At 43.8% G+C, this 19,246-nt stretch overlaps 1 protein-coding gene and 1 non-coding gene across 2 annotated transcripts in view; one reads left to right on the top strand and one right to left on the bottom strand.

Annotated features, from left to right (window-relative positions):
• LOC126175638 (potassium voltage-gated channel subfamily KQT member 4) overlaps positions 1-19,246 on the bottom strand; it is a 992,116-nt gene that overhangs the window by 673,864 nt on the left and 299,006 nt on the right. The window lies entirely within an intron of this gene.
• Trnaa-cgc (transfer RNA alanine (anticodon CGC)) lies at positions 16,266-16,338 on the top strand. Its single transcript has one exon. It is a non-coding gene; the product is annotated as a tRNA-Ala (tRNA).

Raw genomic sequence — 19,246 nt, 5'->3', positions numbered from 1 at the left:
ATGACGCAATACCTTTCCCTATTCTCTCGAATCTCAAAACCATCTCATGGTAACATAGCAGAGGTTTTGTTTTGGGAAAACAGGTTTAGCAAAAACTTAGCGTAAAAAGTAGAAGGATATTCCAATAACAACAAAAGAATTTAGAGTTCCGTATGAAAAATGTAATGTATACGCTTTTGTGTAGCAGCTCGTGGTCTTGCGGTACCGTTCTCGCTTCCCGCGCACGGGGTCTCGGGTTCGATTCTCGGCGGGGTCAGGGATTTTCCCTGCCTCGAGATGACTGGGTGTTGTTGTGTCGTCTTCATCATCATCATTCATCCCCAATACGGTCGGAGGAAGGCAATGGCAAACCACCTCCGCTAGGACCTTGCCTAGTCGGCGGTGCGTGTCTCCCGCATCGTTCCCTTCGCTCGTCGGAGTGTGGGACCTAATCATCATCATATGCTGCAATATAAGACATAAGCTCAATTCACTACAATTTAAATTACTATTATAAGATCTTTTGGTGACGGAATATAACCTAATCAATTTCTTGTAACTCTGGCAATAAATCAGGAAATACATGACCAATGAAATACATAATGTATGCTTCCGTACTATCAACAGATTACACGGCCATCAATGAAAATAATTTTAATCAAAGCTCCTTATTCTTATGATATGTAGAATTCTGAACGATAAGATTATTTTATGACATTGTGAATATGAAGGGTAATTACAACAGGGTCTCTTGAATGGAATGAACGGTTTAATGAGTCCAGAACTTGAATTGAGAGTAAATCGAAAAAAGATCAAAGTAATGAGAAGTAGAGTCAATGAGAATAGGGAGATTCTTAATATCAAAATTTGTGATCACCCAATACAGGAAGAAAAGGAATTCTGCTATCTAGGCCGCAAGTGACCCATGGCGGACGACGCAAGGAGAACGTAAAAAGCTGATTAGCACTGTCAAAAACGGCATTCCTAACCAAGGCAAGTCTGCTAATATGAAAAATAGCGCTTAATTTGTAGAAGAAATTTCTTTGTGCAGCACAGAACTTTTTCATACTGAGACCTTAGAAGGAGTGATATAATTATGTTCCACTTAGGAAAAAACAGTGAATAGTCACGATCCCATAAATTAGATTTTATTGTTCACAATCAGTTTCGACAGTTGTAACTGTCATCTTTTGGTCTTCCAGATATTCTTATTGTGAAACGTGTTCCATTGTGAGTTAGTACCTAATGCCATGATGTGATTACGGTGGATATATCATTTTATACACACGTTTCTCAACAATAGAACCATTTACAGGTAAAAAGCACCTTGTGCACGCGGGCGTGTTGGCATACGTACCACTCACAGAAGCTTGTTAATTCTTGACATGCAACGATATGCAGTAAAACGGACATTTCTACTTTTCTTTATGTGCCTTTTACAGTATATCATGCGTTCTGAGAATCAAAAAAGCTCTGTCAGTGCTATGTATGTGAACATGCCCATGTGCACAAGGTGGTTTTTAACTGTAAGTTGTTTTATAGTCGACAAATCTGTGTATAACCTATACAACTTTTAAAGCACAGTATTTGGGATACAACACCATATGTAGTAATCACACAGTTCAGGATGATACAAAGAATATAAAAGATTTTACATTAAGGGTTTCTCTTTTTTACGTTTGTAGCTCTGAGTGTATGTATTTCTACATATTTTTTCTACATATTTTTGAGATAAATCCTGCACTAGTAATGTACACTGGCCCTCCCGTGCCATCACAGGATACACCAGGAAGAGGAAAAACAGGGAAGAGAAATGGAAGAAATTGTCCAGCGCCCTTACGAGGCAGAAAAATTACTTTCAGAGAGCAGCAGTTGTTAGCAGAGACGAAGCGTCAGTGCAGAGAATCGCCGACTGTGTGGTATTTCAAACTTGGATCGTAACAGGAGATAAACATGACTGTCCGCGATAGCTCTCTGTTAAATTTTGTACACAAGTACCCAACCATTTTATCGTGAAATTTCCTGTTGACAGAATACATCTCAGGCATGTCACGTAGCATTGTTAAGACGACACTCGAAACTGCCTAACGTCGAATCCTCGAGAATACTCAGAAGAACCCCAAACTTCAGTAAATTGAAGAATGGACAGTGTCTACAGTTGTTTAAGGAAAATAGGATTGAAAAACTGCAAAATAAAAAAAAATATTTTAATTGTTCCATAATAGTGTGAGAAATTTAGCGTGGGAAAGACATGAACTCAGTACGACAAGAGGAACACAAAATGTACAGGGTGATTCAAAAAGAATACCACAACTTTAGGAATTTAAAACTCTGCAACGACAAAAGGCAGAGCTAAGCACTATCTGTCGGCGAATTAAGGGAGCTATAAAGTTTCATTTAGTTGTACATTTGTTCGCTTGAGGCGCTGTTGACTAGGCGTCAGCGTCAGTTGATGCTAAGATGGCGACCGCTCAACAGAAAGTTTTTTGTGTTATTGAGTACGGCAGAAGTGAATCGACGACAGTTGTTCAGCGTGCATTTCGAACGAAGTATGGTGTTAAACCTCCTGATAGGTGGTGTATTAATCGTTGGTATAAACAGTTTACAGAGAATGGGTGTTTGTGCAAAGGGAAAAGTTCTGGACGTCCGACAACGAGTGATGAAAATGTAGCACGCATCCAGCAATCATTTGTTCGCAGCCCAGGAAAATCGACTCGCAGAGCTAGCAGAGAGCTGCAAATTCCACAATCAACTGTATGGAGAGTCCTACGAAAAAGGTTAGTCATGAAACCTGAACGTCAACTACCCGAGGCGATGGATCGGCCGCCAGGCAGCCCGTGACAGAGCACTTCATCACTGGCCTCCAAGAAGCCCTGATCTTACCCCCTGCGATTTTTTCTTATGGGGGTATGTTAAGGATATGGTGTTTCGGCCACCTCTCCCAGCCACCATTGATGATTTGAAACGAGAAATAACAGCAGCTATCCAAACTGTTACGCCTGATATGCTACAGAGAGTGTGGAACGAGTTGGAGTATCGGGTTGATATTGCTCGAGTGTCTGGAGGGGGCCATATTGAACATCTCTGAACTTGTTTTTGAGTGAAAAAAAAACTTTTTAAATACTCTTTGTAATGATGTATAACAGAAGGTTATATTATGTTTCTTTCATTAAATACAAATGTTTAAAGTTGTGGTATTCTTTTTGAATCACCCTGTACATTGAGGTATGGAGACGGCAGTATGATACTTACGCGGCGTATGTTCGCCTTTTCTGCAGAGAATCTAGCCTATATACATGTAAATTTGGAATATTTGACGTGTAGTAATACCAGTAATAATTATCATCATTTATCATTAACATTACGCGTTTTTTTTTTTTCTGAGCAAGCGAACGTGACAAGTTGCTTCATCCATCCCTTTGAGCTGGAGGTATGGCAAAGAAGTCGTCATAAGGATGGAGTGCATACTGTATCAGCTTTTATTCGACCGCTGTTCGCAAGAAATGTTTGAAGAGAAACTGGGAAATGCGTATCTGAGAGTCGAGTTAAATGTAAAATAAATCTGTGACACCCTTTATCCGACTGACCGGCTGGCAGCCTGAAATGCACTCTTTGAAATAACAACCTTTTGTTACAAGAACCAAAGTCAATAGAACTCCTGACAACGGATGTCTTATGGAGAAGGCAAGATCAATAACGACGCAGTCGTACGACGCTGGGAGATCGTAGGCAGTCACATGTGAATGCTGCAAAGCGGTGCCCTCTTTAGCGGCTGACGGAAATACAGCGACGGACGTACCCTTGGTGAGGGCGAGGTGACACCTAGCTGGGCAGCGGCAGCGAGCTTTGCCAGTTTTGTGATCCGCGTACCATGCCTCCGGGACAAGATTTAAATTTAAGTGTTTATGTATTATTATTTCACTAGCATTCTAACGTGTATGATGTGAAGAAAACCAGATAAGTTCACACCTCTACATGCAACTGGTCTTACACAGCATGTCGCAGCTTTATACACTCATGCTCATAAATTAAGGATAATGCTGATACATGGTGAAACAACGCTCTGGTGGGCAGTTTGCGTTTAAATCACCTCAGGCTATGACCATGCGGTGCATTTGACCCGCGGTCGTCGCACGGTGGCGCTGGCAGCAGTCCACATACGCAGAAGTGTGTTGGTGTATGTCAGAGTACGATGCAGCGAGTAAGTGTGCAGACGTTTTCAGACGTGCTACTGGTGACTGTGTTGAAAAGAACACATATTAATGAGGTTATGAGGGGTAGAATACTAGGGCGACTGGAGGCTGGTCAAACACAGCAGGTCGTAGCACGGGCCCTCCGTGTGCCACAAAGTGTGATCTCAAGATTATGGCAACGATTCCAGCAGACAGGAAACGTGTGCAGGCGCTACAGTACGGGGCGTCCACAGTGGACAACACCACAAGAAGACCAATATCTCACCATCAGTGCCTGCAGACGGCAACGGAGTACTTCAGGTAGCCTTGTTCGGGACCTTACCACAGCCACTCGAACAGTTGTCTCCAGACACACAGTCTACAGACGACTGAACAGACATGTTTCTTTTGCCCCGGAGACCTGCAAGGTGCATTCCACTGACCCCTGGTCATAGGAGAGCCCGTAAAGCCTGGTGTCAAGAGCACAGTACATGGTTATTGGAACAGGTTATGTTCACGGACGAGTTCAGGTATAGTCTGAACAGTGATTCTTGCCGGGTTTTCATCTGGCGTGAACCAGTAACCAGATACCAACCCCTTAATTTCCGTGAAAGGGGCGTGTATGGAGGTCGTGGTTTGATGGTGTGGGGTGGGATTATGACTGGTGCACGTACACCCCTGCATGTATTTGACAGAGGAACTATAACAGGTGAGGTGAATCGTGACGTCATTTTGCACCAGTATGTCTGCCTTTTCAGGGGTGCAGTGTGTCCCACCTTCCTCCTGATTTATGATAACGCACGGCCCCACCGAGCTGCTATCGTGGAGGAGTACCTCGAAACACAAGATATCAGGTGAATGGAGTGGCCTGCCTGTTCTCCAGACCTAAACCCCATCGAACACGTCTGGGATGCTCTCGGTCGACGTATCGCTGCCCGTATTCAAACCCGTACGGCACTTCAGGAGCTCCGGCAGGCACTGGTGCAAGAATGAGAGGCTATACCCCAGCAGCTGCTCGACCACCTAATCCAGGGTATGCCAACCCGTTGTGCGGCCTGTGTACGTGTGCATGGTGATCATATCCCATATTGATGTCGGGGTACATGCGCAGGAAACAGTGGCCTTTTGTAGCACAAGTGTTTAGGGACGGTTTTCTCAACTTATCACCAATACCGTGGACTTACGGATCCGTGTCGTGTGTGTTCCTTAGGTGCCTATGGTATTAGCGCCAGTTTTGTGTAGTATCACGTTGTGTGGCACCACATTCCGCAATTATCCTTAATTTATGAGCATGAATGTATTATTGAGTGGATTACAACAGCCCACATTTCTTGAAAATGATCACGTGACGAAACTGTGATCCTTTTTTTCGGATCATCAGTCTTATGACTATCAAAATATCCACGGGTGTACCGCCGGTCTACAGTGTCCAACGCGCACAATATTTCGGCGATCATACATGTCGCCAACATCAGGTGAACTGACGGACTGAGCTCCCGTGAACGTGCCGGCACGGAGATCCGTACGCTATGGTTGCTCAGAGGGAACTGGGTTCGGTGGCGGCGGCGGCCGATTTAAATACCCTTCGCCCGCGCCGCGCTCCTTCCACTGTCCGCGCCCCGCGCCACGGTCGCGCGGTGGAACAGATTGCGACGGCGTCTGATATGACGTCGGTGTGATGGCTCTGTCCGCCGTGGTCGTCACAACTATACGTTTGCTCGATTTTCTCTTGATTAACCCAATCGCTGGTTCCCAAGCCTTGCTAAGATTATAGCCACAGTCATGGTTTATGAGGTCGTCATTGGTGCGAATTTCGATGGCCTCTCTAACAACGCTGTCCCAGTATCTCGACGTCTGTGCCAGAATCCTCTTGCGTTCATACTCCATAGCGTGATTTTCCGCAAACAATGTTCAGCGACCGCCGACTTGTTCGGATACATCAGTTGAGTGTGCCTCTGGTGTTCACGGCATCGATCCTCGACGGTACGCATCGTCTGACCAATATACGACTTGCCACATTGACACGGAATCTGGTACACGCCGGCCTTCCTCAAACCGAGGTCATCTTTGGCGCTCCCCACCAGTGCACGAGTTTTATTCGGAGGACAAAACACAGTTCCGACCCGGTGTTTCTTCAAAAGGTGGGCGATTTTCCCCGAGAGAGCGCCTGAATATGGAATAAACGCAGTGCCTACCTCCTCCCTCGTGATTTCATCCATCTCCACAGGTTGTGCTGTAGTGGTTGGGCGGAGAGCACGTTGAATCTGCCACTCTGAGTACCCATTTTTTCGAAATACATTTCTCAGATGTTCCAATTCCTGGGGTAGACTCTCTGCGTCAGAGATAGTGCGCGCACTATGTACTAGAGTTTTAAAACTCTATGTACTAGAGTTTTAAAACTCTATGTACTAGAGTTTGGTGTTGCAGAATTGTTCGATTTCGTCTGCTTCGTGGTCCCCAATTTTGATGGTAAGTTTATCGCAGATGTCATTTACACTATTCCTGCCGGCCGGAGTGGCCGAGCGGTTCTAGCCGCTTCAGTCTGGAACCGCGCGACCGCTACGGTCGCAGGTTCGAATCCTGCCTCGGCCATGGATGTGTGTGATGTGCGTAGGTTAGTTAGGTTTAAGTAGTTATAAGTTCTAGGGGACAGATGACTTCCGATGCTAAGTGCTCAGAGCTATTTGAACCATTTTGAACACCATACCTTGTTACTTTCGTCTTTCTTGTCTTTGCTTAGCGTCTATATTCTGTGCTCATTCTACTGTTCACATGCCATTCAACACGTCCTCCATTTCTTCTTCACCTTCACTGATGTTAACAATGACATCATCGAATCCTATCATTGATATCCTATCATCCTGAATTTAAATGCTGCTCTTGATAGCAAGACCAAAAAGACTAAAGTCATGGTCATCTCAAAAAATCGGATTTATTCCAAAGTTCTGACATCATAAAAATCTGAAATTTGGAAACGTGATTCCAAACATGAATTTTTGGACATTCATTGGAAGCAGAAGTTACTTTCTGAAGGATCTGAACCAGTACTCCAATGACGACAGTGAAACAAAATCGTACCACGGCGAATTTCTATTCCGTTATAGCAATTGGACAAGAATTTCTTCTTGACAGACTTTTTGCCCTCCGACACAAAAGTTAGGTGGGATGTCCCAAATAGGTGTGACAAATCCACAAAGTAACAACTGATATGATACAGGCTTACCGTACACTGTTAGTTACAATGTCAAGCGTTTCTAGCATTACACGCTTCTACAGGGCGAAAATGAATAAAACGGACGAACTACAGGGACAAATTCCTGGCTGGAAATAGAGGAAAAAAGGTCGTATGACAGTGTGTGTCCGGTAACACCGTTGCAATGGTACGTGGCGCTGACGAATGACGGTTCCTCTGATCACGTAACGTGTGTCCCTTGTGTGTTGCAGGCTTTGATTGACGCAGCGTACTGAAAGCAGCAGAATGATGCTGTATTCATGACGGAAACAAGCCGAGAAGGTGTTTGTGTACGGCCAACCGGACGGCTATACGAAAACAAGTATCGTCACAGACACGAACCACATCACACAACATTTCAAATCCTCTTTGAGCGTTTGTGTGATCATGCGTCCTCTCAGCCAGATGAAAGTGCAGGAGGCGGCGGACTGTGCTCACAGCAGATCTGGAAGACGGGGTTGTTCAGCATGTTGTGACGAACCCTTGCCAACATGGTGGAAGCCATAGTAGGATTATGTCTATCCTGTGTGACAACCGCTACTATCCGTATCACCCGCAACGAGTGCAAGAATTATCAGAAGTGCCAGTCTCGAGGGAAACCCAAACACAGGGTGAACATTAATAAAACCGACAAACTGTAGGGAGTGATTTCGGACTGCAGAGGAGGGAAACAAAGTCCTGCGAACAAGGCGGCCGGCAGTACACCTTTGCCCCTGTAGATGGCGATGACGAATGGCACTTTTCCTGACCACGTGCCCTATGTTTCTTGTGTGTTACAGCCTGTGAGATTTACATAGCGTACTTTAAGCAGCAGAATGGTCTGGTATTCATGTCGGAAACAGGCCGAGATGGTGTTCGAGTACGGCCAAGTGGATGCAAACGGTCGAGGCTCAGTACCGCTGTACCAAAACAAGTACCCTCACAGACACCAAACTCATCATTCAACATTTCAAGCCCTTTACGGGTGTTTGTGTGATCATGGGTCCTTTCAGACAGACGAATGAAAAGGGAGGCGGCGGACACCGCGTACTCCAGATTTGGAGGATCGGGTTTAGAGGATATTGAGACGAGCCAGAGTACAAGTTACAGGCAAGTGGCCTGCCAACGTGGTTTAAGCCCAAGCACGATTATGTGTAACGTTCATGACAGCAGCTAGTAACCCTATCACCAGCAATCCCTTGAAGGCCACCTGTAACATCTGTTGAGATGTAGATGCGCTGCAGCTCGGTACTGTGTACCGGGATGATCTGTTGTTGTTCACGCACACTGTCCATTGTTGGACACATGTACATCGAACCTTTTTTTCCACTTCCAGTCACGAATCTGTCCCTGCAGTCTGTGGGTTTTATTGCTTTTCACCCAGTATATGATAAACTGTTACAGTATGGAAGTTTTACCAATATTCAACTAGATCTAGAAAAAAAGCCCGCTAGCGTGACGATCACTGACAGAAACTAAATCTGTCTATTCCACGAATCTGGGACTGCAGCCACATGGTATCTAATATTTGTATGTGCATGCTTGTAAACGGATTCCAGAGTCTATTCATACTGTTTTTGTCTTCCATTATAATTTCCCGATACGTTGAATTGTATATTTGTGGATTTCAGACGATGTGTAATACCGAAATTGAAGTAGGAGAATAAAAACTTCTAGAACCATAAGAGGCAAAATGACGTGTTTTAAGCTATACTATATGGTACTATGGACTGCAGTTCGTGAACTAGTGGTAAAAATAAATTAAAGAAAAAGAACTTGCTAGTGAAGCTGCCTCTAGTTCACAAGTTCGCTGGTGCGATTCCCAGCCGTGCCGCAGATTTCATTCTCTCGAGGATTAGGTGTTTGTGTTGTCCTAACTATTTCAACTCATCGTCATCGGCGCGCAAGTCACCTAAATGGCGTACAGTAGTTAGCCGAAGAGCCTCAGACAGGGACTACAGGCCAATAACGCCTTACGATCATTTCATTTATTGCACCGTAAAGTGTACATAGGACAAACATGCAGAAATTTCAAAACCAGATATTCAGAACATCTCAGAGCTTTAAAAATCCACAGCTCCCATAGCACATTTGCTGACCACCTTGCAGCCCACAATCACCACCCATCCACAACAGACTTAAGAATATTAAAACCCAGCCACAGCCTATACAGCAAAATGCCCATTGAGGAAAACTTCCATATACAGAAGGCAATAGCAGAAGGAAAACAGGTCTTAAACTAATACTCCACACTCTATAAGGGCACACTATTTAACACATTAAAGGAACTTTACAATTAAACACAGCACAAACAGATAAAGTGTACACACACCCACCCACCCAACCACCCACCCAACCACCCACCGACCCACCCACCCACCCACCCACCCACCCACACACACACACACACACACACACACACACACACACACACACACACATGAAAGATACATACACTGAAATCTGCGAAGACGCATCATTTACACACAAATGGAATTTCATACAAAAGGCAATACACACAGCTAAGAATCGCACAGAAAACACACATACACACAAAGATGAAATGCAAACAAAGTTCACATTTGGCGCCAAACTCTCTGGTCAAAAAAATGAACACTGACTGGGCTGGGACACACAACAAACCACAATCACACTGTGTTTTGGTGAAGTGAAGAGTGTTTTACTACGTTATTTGTGTGAAATACGCTAGCGTGCTTTTTTTCCAGATCTAGTTCAATATTGGTAAAACTTCCATAGTGTACCAGTTTATCATATACTGGGTGAAAAGTAATAAAACCCACAGACTGCAGGCACAGACTGGAAGTGGAAAAAAGGTTCGCTGTACACGTGTCCAACAATGGACGGTGTGCGTGAACAACAACAGATCATCCCGGTACACAGTACTGAGCTGCAGCGCATCTACATCTCAGCAGATGTTACAGGTGGCCTGCAAGGGATTGCAGGTGATAGGGTTACTAGCTGCTGTCATGAACGTTACACATAATCGTGCTTGGGCTTAAACCACGTTGGCAGGCCACTTGCCTGTAACTTGTACTCTGGCTCGTCTCAATATCCTCTAAACCCGATCCTCCAAATCTGGAGTACGCGGTGTCCGCCGCCTCCCTTTTCATTCGTCTATCTGAAAGGACCCATGATCACACAAACGCCCGAAAAGGGCTTGGAATGTTGAATGATGAGTTTGGTGTCTGTGAGGGTACTTGTTTTGGTACAGCGGTACTGAGCCTCGACCGTTTGCATCCACTAGGCCGTACTCGAACACCATCTCGGCCTGTTTCCGACATGAATACCAGACCATTCTGCTGCTTAAAGTACGCTATGTAAATCTCACAGGCTCTAACACACAAGAAACATAGGGCACGTGGTCAGGAAAAGTGACATTCGTCATCGCCATCTACAGTGGCAACGGTGTACTGCCGGCCCCCTTGTTCGCAGGACTGTGTTTCCCTCCTCTGCAGTCAGAAATCAGTCCGTACAGTTTTTCGGTTTTATTAATGTTCACCCCGTGTTTGGGTTTCCCTCTAGACCGGCACTGCTGATACCCCTTGCACTCGTTGTGGGTGACAGGGATAGTAGCGGTTGTCACGCAGGATAGACATAATCCTACTTCGGCTTTCACCAAGACACTAGTGTATTGTTTCTCCACTAGACAGTGGCACAAGTTCCTCCAAAAAATCGTAACACAACACACACACACAAATGTCATACTAACTAATGTAGCCGGCCGGTGTGGCCAAGCGGTTCTAGACGCTTCAGTTTGGAACCGCGCGACCGCTACGGTCGCCACACTTCCTAGGTGGTATCCTTTAAATCGGCCGCGGTCCGTTAGTATACGTCGGACCCGCGTGTCGCCACTATCAGTGATTGCAGACCGAGCGCCGCCACACGGCAGGTCAAGAGAGACTTCCTAGCACTCGCCCCAGTGGTACAGCCGACTTTGCTAGCGATGGTTCACTGACAAAATACGCTCTCATTTGCCGAGACGATACTTAGCATAGCCTTCAGCTACGTCATTTGCTACGACCTAGCAAGGCGCCATTACCATTTACTATTGATGCTGTAAAACATGTACCGTCAAGAGCGACGTTCATCATTAATGGATTAAAGTTAAGTTTTCCACCAGCTACGTCAGTTTTTTCTACAGTCTCATTTCCTTGTCCTGTTCCAGACCTCATGCCAGCCTGCGTGAGCTACAACGCGTGCCTTTCGGCTTCCTCTCATACTGGCGTTGGCTCTCCTGCCAACCCACAACACTTAGGTTAGTTAAGTTTAAGTAGTTCTAAGTTCTAGGGGACTGATGACCTCAGATGTTAAGTCCCATAGTGCTCAGAGCCATTTGAACCATTTTTTTAAACTAATGTAATACACCAGACGATGGAGGTTTGAACCTTTGAAACGCCTCGTGGAAATAAATAAATCGGTGACTGGTAACAGTAAACTTGTTGTTTCATTTAATGTCAATAACAGTCACGGTAAAGCCTAACCAAAAATGTTCGCATTTAAGGTCTTCGATATGAATCACAGTGCTTCGCATTTAAAATCTTCCATATTAATCACAGTGCTCCGCAGGGTATAGATAAATGTGTAGGTAAAAGGCCTATGTCTCGTTATAACTGGCTGACTGAGTCAGTTTAAAGGTCGTGAAAAGGCGTGGGCATTGCCTTATCACACACGGTAAAGCCCGGTTGTTCTCAAACCATCGTTCAGGCTGACGACATTTAAACCTTTGTGTTTTATTTGTAAGGCCAGGAACTGTTTTAACGTCTTGCGTACAGTGCCTCGTTTCTGACAAAAAGGTATAGAGTTGTTTTCCAGAGCACCGGCAGCTATCGGCTCATCAGCCCGGAGCGACAGAAGGGCCGGCCTGCGCATAGCGGCAGCCGGCTGCGGCACGCGATCCCGGGCACCGGTCGCTGCTGTCATTACGGCTGAGAAATAGGCGAGCTTCCGGCAGGAACCGACTCGCTGACCTTCTCCGGCCGCCGCAGCGCTGGCCGGGCCGCCTCTTAGTAAATCACCACTGCCGGCCCCGACCCACGGTCTTATCTGCGTTTCATCCATGCTGAGGCGGAAAATTTGCATGCCAACAATATTATTTTCGCATGGAAAGTCCAGAGAGAAGCTCAGTATAGCCTTTTTATGCCTTTTAAATAGCTCTTCGTGGGATTTATGGCGTAACGAGCAAATTTAGGTGCTATATAATGCAGACCTCTCTTCTGAAAATAGACAAAAATAAACGCCGTATTTTTACCTGCTTTTGCTATTGCGGCTGTCCGAAACTTCCGAAATAAGAGAGGGGAATCAATGTAACTATTTCCTCGAATTTTCCATTAAAATAATTTACAGCTATCGTTGTAGAGTGGTTTCCGTCTACGAACTCATTCCCTACTTCACAAACAACTGCACCACAGAAATGCCCTACGATGCGATGTATACCAAATGATAGTCCTCAGTTACTTAAAATGGAAAGTAAGGCATTAAATTTCCATAACGACACACCTTATGTACTTTCAATTGCCCCTATATCAATGAATTCTCTGCAGATGACCTGTAACTGCTATCTGTTCAAAATAAATGACTGTCACCAGTTGAAGAAAAAAATGAAGCAGAAGAGGGGCAGAAATACAGAGCCGAGGGAGAGAGAGACCGACACAAATCAATTTTATTATTAATTTTCAGCTTATAGCAAGGTATACTGTAAGGAGAAAATATCAGTGACGGCTGATGATCGCTTTGTTTCCAAACTTGTATTCATAGACTTCTGGAGATAATGTGAGAATTACCTCTGTGTTCTATCTATATCAAACCCCTGCTTTTGTCTTTGTTTAGTTATACGACGCAAACAGACAACATAATTAGCAAATAAACACGACAAACGAACACACAACTTAAGCGAGTTAGCGTTCTGCAGTTCCCCACGTACACGTCAGTTGGAGGTGATGAGCAAAGACAGGCATGTGTCTATACGTACTGTGACTAATTTCGTTTCCGCAGCGTCTCCTACTCCCTCTTCCTTTTAGACACTACACTATCATCCAAACTGTTATAAACTGAGAAATAGGTAGTAAAATTTATATTTCTACTAGTCTACAGAGAAAGATATAAGGATAAATTCACTGATCCAAACTAGCCCTACCACTGTGATACTCAGCTTATCTGTTTGTAAATGATAACACTATTTTCCTACACATCAATCACCAAGTCAGTTGCCAGCCGGAGTGACCGAGCAGTTATAGGCGCTACAGTCTGGAACCGCGCGACCGCTACGGTCGCAGGTTCGAATCCTGCCTCGGGCATGGATGTGTGTGGTGTCCTTAGGTTAGTTAGGTTTAAATAGTTCTAAGTTCTAGGGGACTGATGACCTTAGATGTTAAGTCCCATAGCGCTCAGAGCCATTTGAACCATTTTTGAACCGAGTTAGTTACAACAGTAATCCAGCAATTAATTATCGGTTCTGAACTCCTCGAGAGTGGATCGGGTGCGTAGCTTCAGTGGTCACACGAGTAGCTGAGACGTGATATTTTTTTCCTTTTCTTCTTTTTTCCCATTCTAGATGATGCACCAAACTTGTTCCAGTGAATGTACTGCTCTACGTATGTAGAGAGTTAAAAGAACGGTGCTCTGAAACTCTCTTCGCAATCAGCATTTTTTTTTGTGCAGTATCGAGTATTCAAACAGAGCAGTACTATCTTAATACTATACGTTGTAAGAATCCCAACTACTTGGAAAGGAGTAGTTTTGTCACCTAAAAAGAAACTGATTTGGTTCACGGAGAGAGTGACCAGACAAAGTCATTACACAGAGTTTAACTTCGTTTTTGGCAGGTTCAGTGGTACACAGTGGCCGGATGCACTTCGTTCCACCACAACTCCCCCCACCCCCTCCTTCTCCCGTGTCGGGGATCAACTTTCAAACCAGATAGTGAGTGTTAATAATAACAATAATGGTAATAATAGTAATAATAACAATGTAAAGTTTCAGCTTCAATTTATTTTCTTTCTTTGATATTCCTTGTTTATCAATATTTTTTATGCCCCCCCTTTTTTTTCCTTCTGTGTCTAGCCGCTCCGTATTTCTATTCTTACGAATAAGTATGCTTCTAAACTTCATGTTTCATCATAAAAGGAAAGGTTCCTCATCACTGTCATTCCCAGATCTTTTTTACAGCTGTTTTTATTCCTTTCCGGAAATACTGGGATACTCATGTATTTAATCAGTAATCCATTATTCTGAAATGATGACAAAAATAGATCATCCTTCGCTACATTTGATATACTTTATTGTCATTTATCTACGTATGAGAGCCATTTGTTTGTCTGAAAAATTTCATACTGAAGTATTTATCGTCTCAAGTTTATAATCAATTTTTCTGTACTCACATGCGTGTAAAGTTGTTGTCTAGCCACAGCAGCGTTCTGTTTCATTTTTATGTTTCTAGGGACACTTTTTTTATTAAAATATTCTTAGCTAACTGAAACACACTTCAATTGTACTTTGTTTTTAGTTCCTATCCAAAAAATTTTAACTCTTCTTCTTTCATTCTCACTCTTGTCTCTCTTTCTCCCTGCAAGAGCGTCTTTTAGGTTTTCTGGATGTGTCGATAAGTAGTCTACAGTAGCTAGATAGATTACCGTAATTCCATTTGATGGATGTTTTAATGTTTTTATTTTGCTCTGCAAATTTCCAGATCTTGTAGTTTTCATATACCACACAGTTAATGAGTTAAGGCGATAAGCTGTCCATTTCTCTATCTGGTAACTTCTCTATGTTTTAAATTGTCAGTACTTATGTGGGTGACCTGAGACAGTAAAGGTATCTACTACAATTACCTTTCTGGACTGAGATAACTCTATACTACCAATTAAAAGATTTAATTAATCATGCACATTCTTCCGTATGCAACAGTTCCTTAAGTTATCTCAACCCTTTATTTGTCCTAATTGCACAGTTTTCTGCCAAATGCTTCAAATTTTTTCCTTGGATGGGTAATGGTGCTTGCAAGCAACGTTTAAGCTGTCACATACAGTGATATTCTTTTGCCTTTGATGAAACGTTCCGAAAGAGGGTCCATCTTTGGCAGACCTCGTGCAAGGTTATGTGAGCATCAGTTAGCGGCGTAGAGATTTGTTTCCATTGTGTGATGCTGTTTTTATTGTGCAATGAAAACTGCTTGTAAACCAGGCACGATGCAAATGGAATTATCTTTTCTGGAAAGAGGAAACCTGGCTTTGAGTACTGGTTGGACAACGAGACCAGAAGAAGAGGAAAACAGGAGTTTCAAAGCCAATGAATGATATACAGTACAGTATGACAGTTTTGGTCACTGGCCAGAGTATTGGAGAGAAGGGGAGATTTTGACTTTAGCCTCAGGGACAGCCGACAGCAAAATGCGGAAATTCTGGAATTTTTCTGCGCTTTATAGCAAAATTAAATTTTTTTAACAATTCAGATTCAATAGTGCTAAATGTAACCATTTTGTCCGACACAGGAACAACATTGTATTACTTTTACTGTATCACCCATACGCCTTCTGTGTGCAGTGATATTTACAGGTAACAAATGAAACTTTCTAACTATTTATGTAATATTTTTCACATGACAATGTACGTGCAATTTAAGTAACTAAAACTACTTTTTCTTCTCAATATTTCTGTGTATGCCAAGTAAAGGGCTGTGCTAGAACGGTATTCACCAAGCAGCTGCGTAAGGTGCGCTGCTGTAAGGAGAAACCTCTTAGAGAAACCAACTACTTGTTTGTTGTATAAGCGGGTTTCAAGGCTGTAGCAAAGTCTGATACTTACAGTTATTATGGAGGTTCAAATACGGCTAATCCATCCCACCACACGACCTGATATAATGAGACACTGCTTCCCGATTGCTGACCGAGCGAGGTGGCGCAGTGGTTAGCACACTGGACTCGCATTCGGGAGGACGACGGTTCAATCCCGTCTCCTGCCATCCTGATTTAGGTTTTCCGTGATTTCCCTAAATCGTTTCAGGCAAATGCCGGTATGGTTCCTTTGAAAGGGCACGGCCGATTTCCTTCCCAATCCTTCCCTAACCCGAGCTTGCGGTCCGTCTCTAATGACCTCGTTGTCGACGCGACGTTAAACACTAACCACCACCACCACCACCCGATTGCTGAACAAAGTTTAGAAGAATTTAAGATACTTTTGCCTTATGAAGTACCTTCAAAAGAATATTACGTAGTATCTCCATATTCCGTCTACAAAGTTTAACGGTCATAGTGTCTCATTCCCGTATGGAAGACTCGGGTTCGATATCCGTCCTGTTATGGATTTTTCATTGAATGGTGAGCAGTAACGGGATCAAAGGAGCCATCACGAGGGTAACTCAAAAGAAACATGAAGCAAAACTAGTAGTTCCGATTCTGAGAACGTATGTTGATACCAGTGAGATCAATGAGGTAATCGCCTGTTATTCCAACACTGCTACCGAGGTACCATCCCCAATTCCCCGCCCCCAGAGAGCAGAGTATTCCTGAAGCAAATGTCGTTTGGTTGTTTCACTTCTCAGGGCGTTATTGCTGAGTAACGTCTTATAACCGACAGAGCCATTAGTATAGATTAAGGTTTTACTAGAAGTGGTTAAGTCACAGGTTTTTCTGCCAATAAGGAACTATAAAACTAATACTCAGAGGACATGGGTCAAAGATTAATTTTTGTGGCTGGGTTTTACATTTTTGTATAACTTCTGAAAGGACAGCATGGTCATCTTTGATGCAAAACTATTTCCTCATAAAATCAACTAACGTAATTTCAGCTGTGTGACCATTAACAAGTAGAGGGCTGCGGAAATGGTGCTTCGGCACATATTGTAACATTAAAAATACAGGGTGTTTCAAAAATGACCGGTATATTTGAAACGGCAATAAAAACTAAACGAGCAGCGATAGAAATACACCGTTTGTTGCAATATGCTTGGGACAACAGTACATTTTCAGGCAGACAAACTTTCGAAATTACAGTAGTTACAATTTTCAACAACAGATGGCGCTGCGGTCTGGGAAACTCTATAGTACGATATTTTCCACATAGCCACCATGCGTAGCAATAATATGGCGTAGTCTCTGAATGAAATTACCCGAAACCTTTGACAACGTGTCTGGCGGAATGGCTTCACATGCAGATGACATGTACTGCTTCATCTGTTCAATTGTTTCTGGATTCTGGCGGTACACCTGGTCCTTCAAGTATCCCCACAGAAAGAAGTCACAGGGGTTCATGTCTGGCGAATAGGGAGGCCAATCCACGCCGCCTCCTGTATGTTTCGGATAGCCCAAAGCAATCACACGATCATCGAAATATTCATTCAGGAAATTAAAGACGTCGGCCTTGCGATGTGGCCGGGCACCATCTTGCATAAACCACGAGGTGTTCGCAGTGTCGTCTAAGGCAGTTTGTACCGCCACAAATTCACGAAGAATGTCCAGATAGCGTGATGCAGTAATCGTTTCGGATCTGAAAAATGGGCCAATGATTCCTTTGGAAGAAATGGCGGCCCAGACCAGTACTTTTTGAGGATGCAGGGACGATGGGACTGCAACATGGGACTTTTCGGTTCCCCATATGCGCCAGTTCTGTTTACTGACGAAGCCGTCCAGGTAAAAATAAGCTTCGTCAGTGAACCAAATGCTGCCCACATGCATATCGCCGTCATCAATCCTGTTCACTATATCGTTAGCGAATGTCTCTCGTGCAGCAATGGTAGCGGCGGTGAGGGGTTGCCGCGTTTGAATTTTGTATGGCTAGAGGTGTAAACTCTGGCGCGTGAGACGATACGTGGACGTTGGCGTCATTTGGACCGCAGCTGCAACACGGCGAACGGAAACCCGAGGCCGCTGTTGGATCACCTGCTGCACTAGCTGCGCGTTGCCCTCTGTGGTTGCCATACGCGGTCGCCCTACCTGTCCAGCACGTTCATCCGTCACGTTCCCAGTCCGTTGAAATTTTTCAAACAGATCCTTTATTGTATCGCTTTTCGGTCCTTTGGTTACATTAAACCTCCGTTGAAAACTTCGTCTTGTTGCAACAACACTGTGTTCTAGGCGGTGGAATTCCAACACCAGAAAAATCCTCTGTTCTAAGGAATAAACTATGTTGTCTACAGCACACTTGCACGTTGTGAACAGCACACGCTTACAGCAGAAAGACGACGTACAGAATAGCGCACCCACAGACTGCGTTGTCTTCTACATCTTTCACATCACTTGCAGCGCCATCTGTTGTTGAAAATTGTAACTACTGTAATTTCGAAAGTTTGTCCGCCTGCAAATGTACTGTTGTCCCAAGCATATTGCAACAAACGGTGTATTTCTATCGCTGCTCGTTTAGTTTTTATTGCCGTTTCAAATATACCGGTCATTTTTGAAACACCCTGTATATCTGACATGTATATATGTGATCATCACGTCCATATGCTAGGTATCTAACGTTGTTGTGATGTTTTACACAAATCACATGAAAACAATACACTTGTTCACTGTGTAAACTCTTTGATGTGATTTATGTAAAAGAGGACAAGAACATTAAATGCCCACCACATGGATGCGCTGATGACATATATACATAGAATGTATCTTTAAACTACAGCTTTCGCACTACTCCTCTTGATAACGGCCACACAGCCGAACATCCAATAGTGGGTTTTATAAATAAATAGTTTTAAAATGAAAGGCCACCATGGTGTTCTTTGAAACAACGTAGGTCAGTAATCTTAGAAAGAGAAAAACATTTCCGCTGCACGAAGCTGAACACTCAGACGGCGTCGTTTACCCATGTCGTAATAAGAGCCAAGAACGAAAGAGAACGGTATATTGATAATTTTTACTTATGGACCGTCTGAC

The sequence above is a fragment of the Schistocerca cancellata genome, chromosome 3 (genome assembly GCF_023864275.1).
Source record: "Schistocerca cancellata isolate TAMUIC-IGC-003103 chromosome 3, iqSchCanc2.1, whole genome shotgun sequence".
In the NCBI taxonomy this organism is placed as follows: Eukaryota; Metazoa; Arthropoda; class Insecta; order Orthoptera; family Acrididae; genus Schistocerca; species Schistocerca cancellata.
The sequence above is the reverse complement of the archived record's forward strand: the minus strand, read 5'-3'. Positions and strand labels throughout refer to the sequence as shown.